Here is a 6,948-nt window from a genome sequence, read left to right as displayed (position 1 = left end):
GTTTTCATGTTTATAATATTAATTTGGATTTAAAATAGGCTCAGATTACACCGCTGAGCACGCTAAAGTTTAATGTTCAATAACATATTTATTGATTGGTAGGTTAAAAAATATATACAATCTATTTTCATAACCACAAACTACCGAAAATTGATTTATCCTATAAGCGAAATTAAGCCACGATGCAACACGTTGAAACATAATCTCATTTCACTAACTTTTAACTCACTGCTCATACCTACGTGGTAAGTTTTAATTAGTGCTTTAAAACTAATTGGGGCTCCGCTTACCGTTTATAAGCGTTATTTAATATGTGTGTTGTGAACAATAAGTTTTACTGTGGTTTTACTTGCGTACCGAGGGCAGTGCTTAATGTATCTTGGTGTTTTTTTTTTGCCAAGGTCCTATTCTAAAAAAAAAGCAAAGTCCTATTAGAAAAATATTTCGGTGTGAGCTCACTTATCAAGAAATTCTATAAAGCGCGTGAAGTAGTTCCCAACGGACGTGGGTAAAACCGTCGCAAAAAGTTAGTTACACAGCCACCTATCTTCAAACCGATTTCCAACTGAATTCATTCAGCCGTTTTTTTCCTACAATGCCTGTACCAGATAATTGAAATACCGATGGAAGATTAAATATACGTGCGTACATTTGTTAGCATATACACTTACATTATCACTATACACTATACACACAGGCACAGTTTAATTATATTCTCTTGTAAACAGTTCTGAAGCTAAGTACAAACGTCAAAGTCGATGCACATGCGTGTGCTCACAACTTTTTCATCATCATCTTCCAAGCCTTTTCCCAACTATGTTGGGGTCGGCTTTCAGTCTAACCGAGTTCAGCTGAGTACCAGTGTTTACAAGGAGCGACTGCCTATCTGACCTCCTCAACCCAGTTACCCGGTCAACCCGATGCTGGGACGCCAGTCTAACCAAGGGTTAAAAGTGTTACTGGCTTCTGACTACCCGTAACGACTGCCAAGGATGTTCAATGACAGCCGGGACCTACACTTTAACGTGCCATCCGAAACATAGTCATTACAAACTTAGAAAAGCTGCTTTACAACTGTTTACAAAAGAATATATCTAAACTATATAGGATAATTTCGTATGTACAGTGAATACCTGCATCGCGCTTATCGGTAGTACGCTTTTGACAGTGATGGCTTTGTACCGTGACCTAATGTACTTGATACTTTAACAATAGACTTAATAACAATGGTATCAATTGATAGATATGCACGTTGTGTATTGTTGATAGATTAGAGTGATAGTAGATATGCGTAATGTATAGTTTAGTGATAAAGTAGCTGTCTATACATATAAAAGTTTTTTAGATTTTATGTACAAAAAAAATGTATTGTGACGGACTTATTTAAAAATATTTTTTATTAACGTCTTTTTTTCTAATCATATGTTTAGGTAAATATTTTTTTCATATGAAGAGAAAAATATGGTTTTGTCGCTTCAATAATATATTCGAAAAAACATAAGTAAATTCACTAATTATATTCCCTCTTATTATAAAAACTGCCGCAAGTAGTGGTTTAAACCAGACTGAAGACGTCTTGGTTTGTTACGGTACTTACGATAGTCTTTACATCCTTATTACAAAACGTAGACTAAGAGAAGACTGTTTAGTACTTCGATTTGTCTGTGGTTCAAATAATATCCACAGATTATAAGCAACAAATATTTAAATCATTCGTTCAATCGTTCCGAATTCTATGCGCCGTTCCTTTTTACATTATTTTGTTAAGTCTATTTTGATGAAAAATAATTAACTATGATAATAAAAAAAATATCTCTGCAGTTGAAAAGATTACTTTTTATTATTTAAACGTAGTTTTATATTTCTAGTATCTTTTAACGATATACATGATCCAATTATTCTCTTTTAAACAACTATCGAGTTTGCGCGTATAACGGAACGTCAGCGCGCGTATCCGAGTTATGTTTTGTTTTTAAGTTAGAAATAACTTGGATTATTTTCATCGCGATTTAAATGATTAAATAAGACGTTGTGCATCTAATTAGAACCTCTTCAAAATTAAGTGCACAATAACTTACACACAGAATATCGTGTGCATTAAATTACCAAAAGAAAATGATACAACATAAAAGTAGAAAATTATATTTTATTCCGATGTCTATTTATACAGTTAAACGCACTGATACATGTTGGACACTGTTCTTCATCACACAATCATGTTCCCTTTCTCATCTTGGCAGTTTTGTACATTTTAGCAAGCTTCCAGTCTTTTACAAACATTGCATATTACCTACTGGCAGAGATACGGCGTGTAAAACGCCAAAATAGTCTTGAATCTGTAAATAAACAGTAGACTGTATGATAATCTGATATATTTTCGGAGTTTCATCAAAATCCATGTGGTAGTTTATGCGTGGAACATAAACAAACATCCATAATACTTCCACTCTTATACAATTAATTAGGATGTTTTGGCAACCTACTTGCACTGTAAAGGCTACTTACTTTATGGCGAGCCCAGTTGAGCATCATAGGATCATCCTGGATCATCATGGATTATCATCATGCATTCAATTGACTATTATTTCGAAAAACGTAAATCGATATTTACATCGAAAATTGTCGTCAGGTAATTTGAAGAGATTTTCTCGATGACGCACTCTGTTGGGTCCCCGGACACTCTCAATAGTATTCTAACACATCCAAGTATTCCAAATCACACATATTTATATCCAATTTCGTTTTTTTCATCACAAAACAAATAACCTCAAAAGTAAATAATGTCGGAATTTGACGTTTGTCGACTAAGTACTGCAGTTAAACTAGGGGGCTCGATGGTTTATCTTTTGTACTACAGATAGTAATAGGACTTGCGATAAACTGCGTTTTGTAATAACGTTTTTTCAAGGTCGTACTTAAAGCTAGATTAAAGGTAGTACAAAAGCCGATACTTATTTGATACCGCGTTTTATAATAAGAGGGATTAAGTTTTGAATATTAAATTGACTTTCCTCCATTCAAGTATCAAAACTTAACAATCTTATGATGTTTAAAATTAGAATGACTTGTAATTAGTTTATACCGCAGAAACATGCTTTGATATCTGCATAGGTATGTTAGTATAAGAACAGCAAATGAAATACATACTTAAAGCCGAAACTGTGTTTAAAGTTGTAATCCTTCCCAATATCATAAATGTGAAAGTATATCAGTGTTTCTGGCCGTCCGTCATGCCAAAAGTTTTGTTTGGTTTAAAAATAGTCTACAGACTGTGAAAGTTTTTTGTCTCAAAAATTAGGGTTCATTTCACTTAGTTAATCTCTATGTAAGTTTTTATGGTCTAGTAACACTTTACTGGTAGATAAAAAAAATCCTCTTATACACTCAGCGGCACGGAATTTGGCCCAAACAAACACAAGTAGATATCAGCCCAGATGGTTGTTGTAAATTCTAATATCATATGACATATTGTCTGTCCTTTCGTATTTGTTAATTAAAATACAAAAAAATGTGTGTCTGTTTAACTTTTATAACACTAGAAGCAAATTCCGTTGTTGGAACACACAGCAGAAAGTTAAGTTTAAATTCAGATAGAAATTGCCGAAGTACTAAGCACGTTATAAAAAAAATTAATGATTATTATCGTTTTTTGTTTTTCTGTTTTCACAATTTGATCTGAAAATTACCCTTACTGCAGCTCAAGTTGCTCAAATAGTGTTGCTAAGACGTCAAGGGCGTACGCAGTGGAAGATGGTTGAAACTTTAAGTGCACCGCGTATAAGTGAAAGATATGCATAGAAAATGCATGGCCAGATTGGCCTTTACACAAAAAGACCAGAAAGTGGGGTGTAAGGTGTTTGTCGGCGCACGACGACCGATTTATCGTACGTGCAATAATGAAAAATCGGTTTCTCACTGCGTTAGAGATACGCCAGCCTTTGCAAACAGCAAGAGAAGTCAACGTCCGTAAGTGCACAATAAGAAGAAGGATAGAGAAACGGAATGTGCGTGCTCGAAGACCAACTCGAGGCCCGGAACTCCTCCTGCACCATCGCGTAGCCAGACTTAGGTTTGCAAGAGAACATGCAAATTGGACGCATGACTAATGGAGTAAAATTTTATGGACCGATGAATGCAGAGTCATCCTAAGAGCTCCAGACGGTCGTGAACGTGGATGGGGAAAGCGCGGACAATGGTTTCTTCCCACCACTACCAAGCAAACAGTCGGTTTTCATGGTGGGTCCATCTTGGTTTGTCGAGGCAGAAGTTCAGAAGCCCGTACTGAATTATTGGTTGTCGAAAGTCGTCTGACAACAGTGCGGTATATTGAAGAGATCCTTCTAAATCATGTTTTACCCTGTCAGGGATTCATAGGAAGTGAGTAATTTCGTATAATGCAGGACCATGCTCGACCTCACACAGCTCTTTGAGTAACCGATTACTTGTTCGAGGTCGGTATTCAAAAATTGGACTGGCCTGCAAGAAACCCAGCCATGAATCCTGTAGAACATGTCTGGAACATGCTTAAAAGACAGGTCTGAGCAAGTCGTAACCCATCACGGACTTTCAGTGAACTGAAAAACGCGCTGGTAGCTGCCTGGGAGGAGATCTCCCAGGTGGAGATAAAAAACACGATCCAGAGCATGCCAGATCGTATGCAAGCATTCATCAGATCAAGAGGAAGAAACATCCATTATTAAAATTCGATAACTTTCTGTTTTGTTAAAAATGTTGAATTTAAAAGTTTATGGTGATTATTGCGGTAGAGGACTCTGTTTTCTAACTCAATTAAACTTAATGAAAATCCTCATAATTCTGTTGTCTGTTAGTCATTTTCTATTGGAAAATTAGTAAATTAAACAATTTTAAAATAAAAACTCTGATTTTTCATTTAAATAATGGTTATAAGGCCAAAATGTGCTTGGGCCAGATTCCGTGCCGCTGAGTGTATTATCTTAAGATAGTTTTAGTAAAACATGGCTAACTGATTGTCTTACTCAAAGGTTTATCTTTTGTCCCGTTGCCAGCAACCATCTTGTTTCAACAGCGATTAAAAACATGTATGGCAGTAACATTTGATAGACCATAAAGTTACGGTGATTTAATAGCACTTCAAAAGTTTAAAACAAGAGTGTCGCAGGCAACAGCTATATAAATATTTCTTATTTGAATTTTATTGTTAGAAAAATGTCAAAAAGTATTAAAATTATAACAAAACAGCCGTTTCCTGCCACGCTCTTATTTTTAAAACACGCTTGCAAGACTCAATCATGAACTTAGAAAAAAAGGAAGGAGTTCTACCTACTTGAAGGTCTTAACACTACACCTATTATATATTTGCAACAATTTTGCTAGAAAAATATTGTGTAAAACAACTTGATATAACTTTTCTAACACTTTCACTAATAAAGCAGTTTGTTTATTACACGAACAATATACACGCCAAGTTTCTTACGAACAAAAAAAGAGACAGCAACTATATCGTAACCTTTCTTCTAACATATTATTTATCGCTTTAACAACCTTGTACCTATACAGCCTTCAGTAGAATTTTCGTATGAGAAAATTTAATCACATTTAAGCAACGGGCTTCCCTACAATTTTTCATTATTTCCGACAACCGGAACATTTTTGTCATGTTTCGGCTCACTCTCGCGTTTACCTATCCCTTTCTAACAGACCATTATTTAACAAGAATACAGAATATAAACATAAAAAACAGTATTTATTAAAAAAAAAAAACTTACCATTATCACTAAAATGCTGATTTGTGTTTGAATCCAACTCTGGATCAACGGCCACGAGACCCGCCATTTTGTTATTTAATTTTTTCATCGAAAATAATTATTTAGCGACTTTTTTGCTATTATCGGGTCGAACAAAACACTCGACTGTCTTGTGTCGCGTTCTGACGTTATTTAGGCCTAATAACCATATAATTTCACATGTGTAGGAAATTTTGGCGCGTCTGTAGAAGTAAAAGTTTCGCCGCTATTTTTATTGGGAGAATTAAAACTGTAAATGATGGAACGGATTTGATTGTCTGCTATTTTTAAAGTTATTTAGAGACGTTTATATACCTAATCGAAGCTAACACAGTTTTTTTGCATTATTGATTAATTGCTCATGTTTTTGCAAATATATTTTATCGTAATCAGTAATCTTAGAATTGTGTTGATAATTCAGATACAAATTTTGTTGGCTAATATTTCTAGCATCAGTTAAGTAGTCGGATGAAAAAATATGATTGCAATTTATCTAAAAAGCTTTCAAAATTCTACTAATACATGCCTTTACTATCTTTGAACACTACGTATTCCTTCAATAAAACCATTTCTTCGTCCGTCGTTCCTACTACAACAATATCCTAAGTATTTCTAATAAAATTCTAGAAAATCTATTGAGCCTTGCAAGCGGAGAATTGAATCTAAAAATTCTCACCTTTATCTTTAGAAAGATTCACAATTTTCTTTATGGTTGGCGGCTGTTCTGTTTTCGCCTCTTTCTTGTCCTGTGTTAAAGCTTTGACATTTTTCCAACGGTTAGCTAAATTTTTATTCATTTTAGTATTACGTCACTAGTTTAGTTCAAGGAGTTCAAGTTTTAATTTTCGCGTTCGTAAAAGGTACTGTCTCGACTTGAGGTTGAATTCAATATGTTTTACCACTCCAAAGTGTTAAGCGATTTTTGTATTGTATAGTGCGTTGGATTCGTTTTGATACTTTGTTTAAATCTGTTTAAGATTTATGTTTACTTTATGCTACTTGTTTATAATTTTGTGTGATAATAAGATTGAGATTTTTGTATGTACACTGTTTCATATTTGAATAGTTAAATATCACTTACTTTCTTGCAAAATGGAATTACATATCTTTATTCATAACCATTCATTTCCATCATATTTGCATATTTTAGCCATGAAGCATAGCTAGCAAGTTTCAGCTGTAT

The sequence above is a fragment of the Helicoverpa zea genome, chromosome 2 (genome assembly GCF_022581195.2).
Source record: "Helicoverpa zea isolate HzStark_Cry1AcR chromosome 2, ilHelZeax1.1, whole genome shotgun sequence".
NCBI lineage: Eukaryota > Metazoa > Arthropoda > Insecta > Lepidoptera > Noctuidae > Helicoverpa > Helicoverpa zea.
This window is presented reverse-complemented; position numbering follows the sequence as displayed.